This window comes from Paroedura picta, chromosome 3 (assembly GCF_049243985.1).
Source record: "Paroedura picta isolate Pp20150507F chromosome 3, Ppicta_v3.0, whole genome shotgun sequence".
In the NCBI taxonomy this organism is placed as follows: domain Eukaryota; kingdom Metazoa; phylum Chordata; class Lepidosauria; order Squamata; family Gekkonidae; genus Paroedura; species Paroedura picta.
Genome location: NC_135371.1, coordinates 77,713,182 through 77,726,549, shown reverse-complemented (window position 1 = coordinate 77,726,549; position 13,368 = coordinate 77,713,182). Strand labels below are relative to the sequence as shown.

Genomic DNA, 13,368 nt, shown 5'->3' with positions numbered 1-13,368 from the left:
GCGTACACTCCAACTCCTGTGTGGGGGGGAAGCGATGGCCCTGATTCGCTGACCCTAGCCTCAACCATAGACCTGGTGGAAGAGCTCCGTTTTACAGGCCCTGCGGAAAGCTGACAAATCCCGCAGGGCCTGCAGATCACCTGGGAGCTCATTCCACCAGGTAGGGGCCAGGACCAAAAAAGCCCTGGTCCTGGTCGAGGCTAGGCGCGCTTCCTTCGGGCTGGGGACGACTAACAGGTTCTCACCCGCAGAGCATAAGGCCCTGCGGGGGGGCTTAGAGCGGTAGGCGGTCCCTCAGGTATGTGGGTCCCAATCCGCGTATGGCCTTGAAGGTTAAAACCAAAACCTTGAACCGGATCTGGGCAGCAATTGGCAGCCAATGCAGCTGCCTCAGCATGATGTTCCAGCTGCATTTTGCACCAGCTGTAGTTTCTGGGTCAGGGACAGGGGTAGGCCTGCGTAGAGCGAGTTACAGAAATCTATTCTGGAGGTGACTGTCGCATGGATCACTGTGGCCAAGTTGTCAGGGGACAGGTAGGGTCCTAGTAGCTGGGCCTGGCAAAGATAGAAAAATGCCTGGCCCGCTACCCTCTTGACCTGAACCTCCATAGTCAGGGAGGCATCAATGGTCACACCCAAATTCCTAGCTTGGGGCATGATGGTAAGTTGCACTCCTGCTAGGGTGGGTAGACGCGCTGCCCCCTTCCCACCCCCTTCCCCCCAGCCACAGGACCTCCGTGTTGGAGGGGTTGAGTTTCAGGCGACTCTGCTCGAAAAATTCAGACACTGCTTCCAAACATCTGGCAAATGGTTCTGGGGGAGAGTCCGGGTGACCGTCCATTAGGAGATAGAGCTGGGTGTCATCAGCTGATGGCAACCCAGCCCAAAGCTCCATACCAGCTGGGCCAGAGGGCACATAAAGATGTTAAACAATGTGGCGCAGAGGACCGCACCCTGAGGGACCCCGCAAGGGAGTCTATAGGGCCGCGAGAACTCTTCCCCCACAGCAACCCTCTGGGACCGGTTCTGGAGGAAGGAGTGTATCCAGCACAAGGCTGTGCCCCGTATCCCCGTACCGGCCAGGCGATGGATCAACAGTTTGTGGTCCACGATGCCAAAGGCCGCCAATAGGTCTAAAAGGACCAACATGACTGACCCGCCCCTATCCCGCTGGCGACGGAGGTCATCCAGCAGGGCGACCAAAACCATCTCCACCCCTTGGCCAGGGCGGAAGCCAGACTGATATGGATCAAGTGCCAAAGTTTCCTCCAAGAATGCCAGGAGCTGGTCCGCTGCAGCCCTCTCCACCACCTTGCCCAGGAACGCTAAGTGCGACACTGGGCGGTAGTTAGCAGGGTCCAGCGGGTCCAGCGATGGTTTCTTCAGGAGAGGGCAGACCACCGCCTCCTTGAGCCACTCAGGAAACTCTCCTGTACTCAGGGAGGAGTTGATGATGTCTCTGAGCTGACCTCCTATCTTCTGGCCACCTCCCTTGAGGAGCCAAGAAGGACAGGGGTCGAGGGGCAGGTGGTCACCCTGACCGAACCTAGCAACTTGTCCACTTCAGAAGAAGAGAGCCGCCTGAAGCCATCAAACCTCACTACCAACGGCAGCCAACAGGTCTCCAGTTCATTCACTGTATTGTGGCGGGAAGGTCACAGAGGAGTGACAAGACTTTATCTGCAAAATAACTTGCAAATGCCTCGCAGCTGATTTCCAATTGTCTAGTGTTTTGGCGCCCCTCAAGGGCGGTGAGTGATCTAACTACCTTGAATAATTGGGCCGGGCGAAAGCTTGCGGACGCAATTTCCGTGGCAAAAACCTCATGTTTAGCCACTTTCACCGCCATCTCATACGCCCTCATAAGCGTGCAATAAGATGTTCTTGTAGCCTCATCACGAGTCTTCCACCACACTCGCTCCAGTCGTCTCACTTCCCTTTTCTTCTCCTAGAGTACCCCCGTGTACCAGGGGGCCCATTTGAGTCGAGGGCAGAGAGGACGTTTAGGGGCAATCTTATCTATGGCGGCCATCAGGCAGGACTGCCAGTCCCCCACCATGGCCGCAAGTGAGTCGCCAGGAGGCATCAGGTCCCGCAGAGCATTCTGGAAACCAAGCGGATCCATGAGTCTCCACGGGTGGGCAAAAATACGCCCGCCGCCCAACTGGGGAGGGGGTGGTATCTCGAGCCGGGCCCGCAGGGCATAGTGGTCTGACCATGGCACAGCTAAAGCTTGACCACGTATGGCCTTGAAGGTAAGAACCAAAACCTTAAGCCTGATCCGAAATTCAATTGGAAGTGAGTTGAGTTGTTGGAATACAGGCCGGATGTGAGATCTACACGGTGTATTGGTGAGAATCCTGGCCACTGTGTTCTGGACCAATTGCATTTTCCGGATGAAGGTTAAGGGCAGGCCTGCGTAGAGTGAGTTGCAGAAGTCCAGTCTAGAGGTGACCATCACATGGATCACTCTGGATAGGTGTTCTGGTGCTAAGTAGGGCGCTAGTAGCTTGGCTTGTCGTAGGTGGCAGAAGGCCTGCCGTGCTATTCTTGTGACCTGTGCCTCCGTGGAAATGGAGGCATCGAGGATCACCCCCAGGTTTCTGGCGGAGTGGGCTACTGTTAGACGCACTCCATCCAGGTTGGGTAGGTGCGCTTCCTCATTTGGTCCCTTCTTACCCAGCCACAGGACTTCTATCTTTGAAGGGTTGAGCTTCAGACAACTCTGCTTGAGCTATTTCGTCACTTCTTCCAGGCAACTAGCTAAGATTTCTGGGTGGGGGGAATCGGGGCGGTCATCCATCAGGAGGAAGAGCTGGGTGTCATCTGTATATTGATGGCAACCCAGCCCAAACCTCCATACCAGCTGAGGAAGAGGAAGCATGAAAATGGTAAATAAAATAGGAGAGAGGACTGCTCCCTGTGGGACTCCACATGTGAGCTGATGACGGTTGCATACTCTCTCTCCTATTTCAACCCTCTGTCCATGACCCCGGAGGAAGGAGATCAGCCATTTGAGAGCTGTCCCCTGTATCCTGGCATTGGCAAGGCAGTGAGCTAGGAGCTCATGATCTACAGTGTCAAACGCTGCTGAAAGATCTAATAGTATAAGCAACGCTGACCTGCCTCGGTCTAGCTGGCGATGGAGGCCATCCATCAGGGTGACTAGCGCTGACCACCCCATGGCCAGGCTGGAAAACCAACTGAAATGGGTCAAGGGCTGAAGTTTCCTCCAGGAATGCTGATATTTGGTCGGCTGCAACACTTTCAACTAACTTCCACAGGAACGCTAAATACGAGACGTGGCGGTAGTTTTCAGGCTTCTGCGGATCAAGGGATGGTTTTTTGAGCAATGGGCGTACCACTGCTTCTTTTAGTCCTTCCGGGAATTCTCCCATTGTAAGAGAGAGGTTGATTATTTCCCGGAGGCGGCCCCCAATTCTTATGTCAGTTGTTTTTAGGAGCCACGATGGGCATGAGTTTAATGAGCTAGTGGTTGGCCTCGTTGCTGTTAGTATCCTGTCCATTTCATTTTTTGAGAGTTGCCTGAAGTAACTCAGTATTCTCTTCAAAGATGGCCAAGGGGCCTCTAGTTCACTTTCTGTATCCAGGGTTGGAAGAAGGTCATGTCGGAGAGTCAAGATTTTGTCTGCGGAGTGACTCGCAAATGCCTCACAGCTAATATCAAATTGGTTATTATTTTGGTGCCCTTCGTTGAGAGCAGTGAGGGATCGAACTACCCTGAATAGTTGTGCTGAGCGTGAGTGCGCAGACGCAATGCTAGTCGAGTAAAAGTTGCATTTCACTGACTTCACCGCCATCTCATAGTCTTTCATCTGCATTCTATAAGATGTTCTCGATTCTTCGTCTTCCTCCAAACTCGCTCTAGTCGTCTCAGTTCCCATTTCTTCCTGTGGAACTCCTCAGTATACTGGGGGGGGGGGCATTTAAGGCAGGGGCAGAGAGGATGTCTTGGAGCTATCTCATCGATGGTGGCTGTCAGGATTGTTAGAAAACCCTGTCATAAATTAGCCTAAGTTCCTCCATGACAGTTAGATTGCTTGGTGCCTGGGAGCTCCAGGTCCTGTATCATGCTAACTAGTTAAAAGTGAAATGTATGTTATTGTAGCCATTATCTCTCAATGTGCTTTTCCGTGAGGCCTCTCGGCTGGGTCTTATCTAAGTCTGAAGACAGCCAAGGACATGTGAAAGTAACACTGTTTTTAATTGCATTTGGCTCCTCTCTCTGCCTCCCCTCCCTTGGGAACTTTCAAGTTTTGGGCGGGAGAATTGTATTGATAAGAAGAAGCAAATCTGTCCTCAGGCAGATCTGACTTCGCTAGTCTAGATGTATGAAGTGCTTCTCAATAAAACTTTCTATTTCTAAGAAGTTGGTTGCGAGTCCTTGCAATGTCTGACATTAAGTCAAATCTCACAACACCTTTCGCCTGCCAACATGCAGGACGAAGGTAATATCTATACTGAGCAGGAAGAGGGTCTGGATTGGGACTACTCTCAGGGCGAAGTGGCCAGCGCAGGCTCGTTTAGCTCGGGCATGGCCAAAGTCCTGGGAGAAGCAACTCCGGGCCACGCGGAGTTCCTGGAAAAGCACATCACTGAACGCAGGCGTCTGTCAAAGTACGACCATCTGACAGGTGATGAGCTGTGGCCTGAGCAACTTCCTGCGGGGGTCTCAAGTCGAGGAATGGCGACTACCCTCGAGGTGCAGGAGTTGCAGCAGAGAATCGGCAGGGTGACCAACTGGCTGCAGACGGTGTCGGGAGAGTTGGCTCCGGAGTCGCAGCGTGAGGCGAGGTGCTTGCTGTGAGAGTTGCAAGCGGACTTCCGCGAACCAGGCGGCCAGCGGGTGGGAGACCGTCCAACCCTGAGGGAGCGCGAGCTGGCGGCGATGGATGCCGCGGCCGAAGCCGAAGCCGCAGCTTTGGCGGCGGCGAGAGCAGCAGCGCAATCGGAGGGTGAGGAAGAAGACGAAGATGACCTCGGAGCGGCTGCTGCCGGGAGAGGAGCGGGACCCTGGGTGCAGGGTCAGGCTTTGGTCCAGGTACCGGCTGATGGAGCCAGAGCCAGTGGATTACAAATTGCAGCTGCAGCAGCGGCTGCCGATGGAGCAGTGGCGGCTGATGGCGTAGCGGCGGCGGCTGGAGGGGCAGCGGCGGCAGGAGTCGGTCGCGGAGTGCGCCCACGACCCCGTGGAGCGCGGGCTCCGATGGATTGGGGTCCGGGTTGCCTGCCCCCTCATCTGAGGGGAGTTGAAATGCGAAGCACCTACAAGTTTAAGGCCCGTTTCTCGGGTGACTCGTCAGCTTTTCCTTCTTTCCTGGTCCACCTCCAAGCTTACATGACGGACATGTGTTTCACTTTCCATGATGATGCCGAGCGCATTCGTTTCGTGGGAGAGTGCCTAGAGGGAGAGGCGGCGAAGTGGTTCATGGATCTCTACCGTTACAACCCGAGAGCAGTTCGTAACTACAATCACTTCCTGAGAACCATGCGCTTGATGTACGTGGAGCCCTTTGAGAAAGAGACAGCGGAGAAGAAACTCAAGGTCCTTAAGCAAGGGACAATGACTGTGGCCGAGTATGCCCGAGAATTTAAGAAATTATCATCGGCTGTTCCGGATTGGACGGAACCCCAGAGAGTGCATGCTTTCGTGGGGGGCCTCTCCGGAAACCTGTCCAGCAAGTGCCTTCTCCTAGACGACCCGTTGACCGTGTTGGGATGGGTACAGCTGGCGGGAGAGATGGAAAGCCGTCTGGAACGGGCTGCCGAATACAAAGAAATCGCGGAAAAAATGGGGGGGAAGACGTCTACCCCGAAGAAACCCAAGCCCAAAGCTAAACTGGATCCCGGCGAGCGCACACGGCGCATGGAAAAAGGATTATGTTTGGGCTGCGGCCAGGCTGGCCATTTCCTTGCCCAGTGCCCGGCCAAAACCGGGGCGGGAAGTTCAGCGAGCACCAAACCGACGGGCGGAGCACCAGCCAAAGCCACAACAACCAAGAAAATGGCTCCAAAGAAGACCGCCAAGTCCCTGCTCGCACCGGCTGGAGCAGCGACTGTGGTGGAGGAATCTGAGGGCAGTAGCCAAGAGGAGGAAATGCAGTCTGGAGAGCAGTCGGGAAACGACGACGACCTGCTGTAAAGGCGCCCCGCCAGCAGGTCTCCGGCAGGGGCAAACGCGCGCCTGCTGCGGCGAGCCCCCTTGCCGGATGTGTGGCACCCTCCGCTCTCAACGCCTGTGCCTGTCTTTATTGACAAGGACACCCACTACGAAGTCAACCAGATCCTGGACTCTCGTTTACACAAGGGCCGACTCCAGTACTTGGTGGATTGGAAAGATTTCCCTTCGGGGGAAAGGGAGTGGGTTGATGCGGGGAATGTGAAAGCCCCCCGCCTTCTCAGAGCATTCCATCGTGCCTTCCCATTGTGTCCACGGCCGGTGGATGCGGGCTAGTGAGGGAGTCTATTTTAGTGCGGAGGGATGTCAGGATTGTTAGAAAACCCTGTCATAAATTAGCCTAAGTTCCTCCATGACAGTTAGATTGCTTGGTGCCTGGGAGCTCCAGGTCCTATATCATGCTAACTAGTTAAAAGTGAAATGTATGTTATTGTAGCCATTATCTCTCAATGTGCTTTTCCGTGAGGCCGCTTGGCTGGGTCTTATCTAAGTCTGAAGACAGCCAAGGACATGTGAAAGTAACACTGTTTTTAATTGCATTTGGCTCCTCTCTCTGCCTCCCCTCCCTTGGGAACTTTCAAGTTTTGGGCGGGAGAATTGTATTGATAAGAAGAAGCAAATCTGTCCTCAGGCAGATTTGACTTCGCTAGTCTAGATGTATGAAGTGCTTCTCAATAAAACTTTCTATTTCTAAGAAGTTGGTTGTGAGTCCTTGCAACGTCTGACAGCGGCCTGCATCCAGTCATGCCAGTCGCTGACCAGTCCATTTAGAGAACTGCCGGGAGGCATTGGGTCCTGCAGAGCATTCAGAAAGCCAATTGGATCCATAAGTGTCCGCGGGTGAACTGAAATGTGCTAGGCGTCCAACTGAGGGGGAGGTGACAACCTAAGCTGGGCCTTCAGGTTATAAAAGAAGAAGAAGAAGAAGAAGAAGAAGAAGAAGAAGAAGAAGAAGAAGAAGAAGAAGAAGAAGAAGAAGAAGAAGAAGAGTTGTTTCTTATATGCCGCTTTTCTCTACCCGAAAGAGGCTCAAAGCAGCTTACAGTCGCCTTCCCATTCCTCTCCCCACAACAGACACCCTGTGGGGTGGGTGAGGCTGAGAGAGCCCTGATATCACTGCCCGGTCAGAACAGCTTTATCAGTGCTGTGGTGAGCCCAAGGTCACCCAGCTGGTTGCATGTGGGGGAGCGCAGAATCGAACCTGGCATGCCAGATTAGAAGTCCGCACTCCTAACCACTACACGAAACTGGCCATGGCATGGCAGTAGTTGTGACCGGATCCACGCTCAACCCCGCACTGAAAATGAGGTCCAGTGTGTGGCCTGCCTGGTGGGTAGGGCCAACCACAAACTGCAAGAGCCCTAGAGTCGCCATGGCTGACACCAGATCAAGCCCATTGTCCAAGGACGGCAGTTCCGCATGGAATCCTCTCCCCCTTCAGTTGCTAATGTCTAAGAAAAACTGGTATAGGCGCTGTACCTTTTTACTGGATGATTTTAGCATTTACATTTGTTTATTGATTGATGAAGGTATTTTGATTGCAGTACTTTTATTGCAAATACTGCGGAAGTAAGTGCCTGTTTGTTCCAGAAATAGTGTTGCATAATATAGTGCAGTGTATCTTGATATCTGCTGGCTTTCAAAATAGAACAAAATAGAACACATACACAAAATAGAACACATGGAATGTGACACAGCCTATGGACTGATAAGCATGTTCAACAGTATAACTGCATTTCCAGACTATGCCTTGATCATGCCCAGGCCAACATGTGGAAGGCAGAAATGTCTGGAAATAATGGGACACGTTCAGATCCCTGTATAGATTGTATGCCTGCTCAAATGGATAAAAAATTGACCAGGACAAGACAGCTGCTGTGCTGGAACTCTTGGATTGGAGTGCTTATCAGATCAATCTCATTGTCCCCTTGGACTCCTCACATCTGTTTATTTGTATTTACCTGTTGCCTAACATTTCAAGACTGAAATAAGATTTCTGCTCCTCAGAAGCCATTCTTGCTTTCAAAAGGCTCTAGTCTTATAAGCTTTGGCCTTCCCATTTCTGCAATTTGTAACCCCAAGTTTTTACATTGCAAAACACAGTGGCATATTTAGTCATTTTTGGAATTTAATTTCCACACATGCAGCTGAAACTTGTTTACTATCTCACCAAATGCAGATTGAACTCCACACAAAGAACTCTGTGAAAACACATATGCCATCTCAGCAACAAATTTTCTATCAAATACTATTTGGTGTCTTTTTGGTGTCTTTTATTGTATATTGTAAATGGGACCTATAGTAGTAGTAGTAGTAGGTTGGATTCAGTAGAGGAGTTCTGCAGAAGGGGGCAGACCACCAACTACCCCATCAGACAGTTCCTGAGATTTCAACATGGGCAGCATTACATGTAGTAATTTGGGCAATAGCAGCAGGGGAGAGGCAAGTAAAAGGGAAGTCCATCAGTGGAAATGTCCTTGTGGATCCAAGTTGATGTTTCCCACAACAGCCAGTATAAGATGCTTTTATTGAAACCATGCCATAGCAGGGCTTCCAAACTGAACACAGAATCAAAATGAGAATCTTCAATTTTCAGTTTTATTTTTATATCCCATTCTTCCCTAGATGGCTCAGAGCAGGTAACAACATGTTTTAAAAACAGACAATACAAATTTACACAAAACAGTCAATACAAATGTAACTTTAAGTTTGGGTTTTTAAAATGTTTTAAAAGCTGTTTCCTCTTTGATTAAAGTTTTTCTGAGTTGGGCTAGGCAGTATTGGATGGGGTTTTTTTTCTTGTTCAGATGGATTTTTAGGCAAGGAGGCCAGTATCTATTTGATCTTATTTCCTGGTCTCAATGATATTTTAGCTAGAATACAAGTAGAATTTGCTATCTGTTGTATCTGGCCGCAGTGCTGTATTAAAATAAATTTGAATTTGAATTTGAACTACACCTACAGTCTTAGCTGAGCTTGGAGATTTTTAGAGAAGAAGACACTCATTGATAAATACACTATTGCATGTTTCCATGCCTGAAACACTATGGGTTAGGAATGAATAATAGAATTCAGCATCCGTACTGCGATCCAAACTGCTCCTTTTTATCAGTAGTTGGGTCTGCAGTTGCAGCAGCCTCCAACAAAACTGAGCAGTCTATTTTCACCTGCATGAGCACATACATAATGTATGTGAAGCAATCCGAGTGCTTAGAAAAGTACCATAGATAGGTTATGAAAAGTGCTCTACTACCCTCTGACCCTTCTTAACAGAATTCAGTTCCACACTCTACCTACTGCTGATTCTGCAATCCTTCTTTCTCCTATAATGGAAAAAATATTGTCTAGAATCCATACAATAATTCCAAATGCATTTATATTTATATTTATATTTATATTTATATTTATATTTATATTTATATTTATATTTATATTTATATTTATATTTATATTTATATTTATATTTATATTTATATTTATATTTATATTTATATTTATATTTATATTTATATTTATATTTATATTTATATTTATATTTATATTTATAGGAACCAGGCCACATATAGCTTTAAAGGTTAAAACCAAAACCTTGAAACTGATCTGGAAGCTATCTGGTAACCATTGTAGCTGCCTCAGCATAAGTTGGACATGGGCCCTCCAAGATAACAAAAGCTGATTCTGCACTTAATTTGTTTTTTTTCCATTGTGGATCCGGCTGAATTCAGATAGATTTGAATTTCGGTCTTCCTCTATCCCCCCCCCCCACCCTAATTGAAACAGAAAGTGTTCTGCACTTGATTGAGGAAGCTCAGAATGGGGATGGGTGCCAATTGTAGCAGGAGTCTTTTGCTTTTCTTGAATGGGGCGGGGAGGGGGGAGGATTGGAGACAGTAGAGGAGGGGGAATAAATCCAAGAGTCAAAACTCTGCTGAGAGAAGTTAGGGCTTCTGGAGCACAGTCACTTTAAGGGAAGCCTTGCAACCGGGAACCAGGAAGTGTTTGAACTGATGCCCTGGCCAATCAGGGAAGACTCCTTTGCCCCCAGGCACAGAGCAGTGAGTTAATTCCAAAAAAGCAAAAATATGCACATTTACTCATGGTGTTTTTTGAAATATCGAGGCTTATATTCACTCCAGGATATCACGGGGAAAGGTAAGGTCACCACAAATCAATCATGCAAGTTGCAGTGGGAAAATTTAAAGTGCCCAAAATCAAAATGGAAATCGAATTCAGTGAAGACTGAAGGGATTTAGTTAATCTGGGAGTGGGTGAGGACCCTTGCAGCCGCATTTTGTACCAATTGTAATTTCCAAGTCAGAGACAAGAGACGGCCCACATAGACCAAGTTATAGAAGTCTAGTCTGAAAGTCTAGTCTGTTACATGGATCACTGTGGCCAAGTGTTTTGAGGATGGGGAGGGTGCTAGTAACCTAGCTTGGAGCTGATGGAAAAACACTTTGTGCTACCTTCGTGATCTGAACCTCCATAGATAAGGAGGTGTCAAAAGATCACCCCTAAATTCCTGTCCACAGATACAGGTATAAGCTGCACCCCATCCAGGCAGGGAAGGCACACTTCCTGATCCTATCCCTTCTACCCAGCCACAGGACCTCCAATTTGGAGGGGTTAAGTTTCAGATGACTCTGCCTAAGACATCCAGACACTGCTTCCAAACATCTGGCAAATTTTTCCAGAGGAGAGTCCGGTCGGCCGTCCATCAGAAGATACAGCTGGGTGTCATCCATATATTGACCACACCCCTGCCCCAAACCCTGGACCAGCAGTGCTAGAGGGCACATATAGACGTTAAAAAGTATGGGGGAGAGTATTGCCCCCTGCAGCACTCAACAAGGGAGCATAAAGGAGTCAGATAACTCTTCCCCCACTGCAACCCTCTGTGTCCAGTTCCTAAGCAAGGAGATCAGCCACTCATAGAATCAGAGAATCAGAGAATAACATAGTTGGAAGGGACCTCCTGAATCATCTAGTCCAACCCCCGCACAATGCAGGACACTCACAACCCTATTGCTTACCCACTGTAAGGCTTTCTCCCTAATCCCTGTCCCAGCAAGATGGTGAGCTAACAATTGGTGGTCAACCACATCAAATGCAGCTGTCTGATCTGGGAGCACTAGGATAGCCAAACCACCCCGATTCAGCTGACGCCAGAGATCATCTATCAGAGCGACCAGTGCAGTCTCCAACAGTCAGAGTGACAAGTACAGTTACAACTTGAACATGAAGCTGCACACCTCTCCCCATGATCACACTTCTATCTGTTTCAGTATTACATATTCCGGCAGAAGCAGAGGCAGAGGTTGCTCAGATTACTTATGACCTAATTCTTTAACTGAAGTTGTAGGGGATTGAACCCAGGGCCTTCTGCATGCAAAGCAGTCACTCTACCATGGAGACTTCAAGCTTAGAAAGGGATTACACACTCAAATGCAGTCTGTGAGTAGGTTATGTTTCTCTAACTGAAGGGGAAAACATCATTTTCTAACCCTTCAGATTTTGTTTTTGACATATAGTGAATGTGAATCATTGTGTCATGTTCTTAAAATATTTTTTTCATGGCCCTGCAGTCTTAAATATGTTTTAGTTGTCATAAAGAACCATGTGAACTGAAACTTTTTAACAGTGTTGCATTGTGTTTACCTTGCTTGCCATTCAGCTCCAGGATTATTCTAGATTTGACAGAACTTCTTCTCATTAACAAGTGGGTAATAAAACTCCATAGAGACATTGTGTTCTCAGAGGGAGTCTATCCTTCTTTCCCATTAAAAGGCAAATAATTATTCTCAGCTATCATGTTGGACAAGAACTATTGGAACTGAGAAGCCTTTTAAAAAACACTTTTTAAAATTAGAAACAGAACAGATAACTCAAGACTTGTAATTCATATAAATATGGTCTGATAGATTTCTGTTGGTCCCGAAGATTTCACCAGATACTTTCCTAACTGATGATCATGTTGTCTGCCCACAAATATAAGTTGCTAGCTTCTGTGTAAGTACTGTATAAAGGACTGGTTTTGTAGCCCTTCTGCAGTGATGGAAAGAAAAGCATCTTCTCAGAAGGAAAAGAGCAACATTTGATCTTTTTCCATTTTACTTCCATTTTACCATGACCTGGAGAAAGTAATCTTGTATACGGAAACTCTGCACATATCCCTTCTTTGATTGTTAATATTATATTTATTTCTGGCTTGTGATTTATACTTTTAAAATCCTCATAATACCAAAAGAATTAGCATTGGATAAACACATGTTAAGAAAAAGCTTAGCACTGGGTAAGTGCATGTTTTCATGGCACATTTTAACCATAAGCATCGATAAGCATTGATAGCTCATAAGACAATTCTGTGTTCTCCCTCCATGCTTTTATCCTGTAAAACATTCTGAAGCTTAAGACATAGTCTAGGTTTAAGGGAAATCCACGGAGCAGAAATAAGCCTTTGTTGAAAGATCATGCTGATATGCAGACTCATTTGCTTCAGTAATTATTTAATTATTCCACCCAGGAGATCTGCATGGTGTTAGATGGTGGTGCCTTACTTATTTGTATCCAGAAGTGCTAACAAATGTCTACTCTGATAACACTAATTGAAATGCTGGGATATTAGCATAGGAGTCAGACAGTTTTTAACATATACTCAAGAGCATTTCATCTGCCAGAGACAGTCAGGTGAGCCAGTTAACATATGAACAAGTGTCCAATAATTGCTAATCCATTTGTAATGACAAGGATCTTTATGACACTGTATAGTGTTGTGGCTGATCTCACCTGGGTATTGCTGCATAATTGAAAACCCATCCACACATCTCTGTTCTCAGGTCACATGTTCTTTCAAAAAGTCCTGGAATTTAATTTGTGTTGTATCTGTTCTTGTTTATATCTAGAAATCTAATAAAAATAGAAAGCAGAACAAAAGAACCTGACACAAATAGCTCATGGCTTCTCTCCTTGGCTAGTAACTTTCTTTTTCCTACTAAAATGGGTATTAACATAGGGACACAGGGTTAAGGGATGCTTGGTGGGACCATGACATAACTTTATATTATTTTGACCACAACAAATTGATGAAAACACAAAGCGAATAAAAAGTACAACTAAATTTGCCCTTTAGGAAAGATCTTTTCCATTCCACAGCATAAATGGGAACAAAT

The 13,368-nt window shown here is 47.5% G+C and overlaps 1 protein-coding gene across 6 annotated transcripts in view; it reads left to right on the top strand.

Moving 5' to 3' along the window:
- The window catches only part of GRIA1 (glutamate ionotropic receptor AMPA type subunit 1), a 436,679-nt gene that overhangs the window by 227,479 nt on the left and 195,832 nt on the right, over window positions 1–13,368 (top strand). The window lies entirely within an intron of this gene.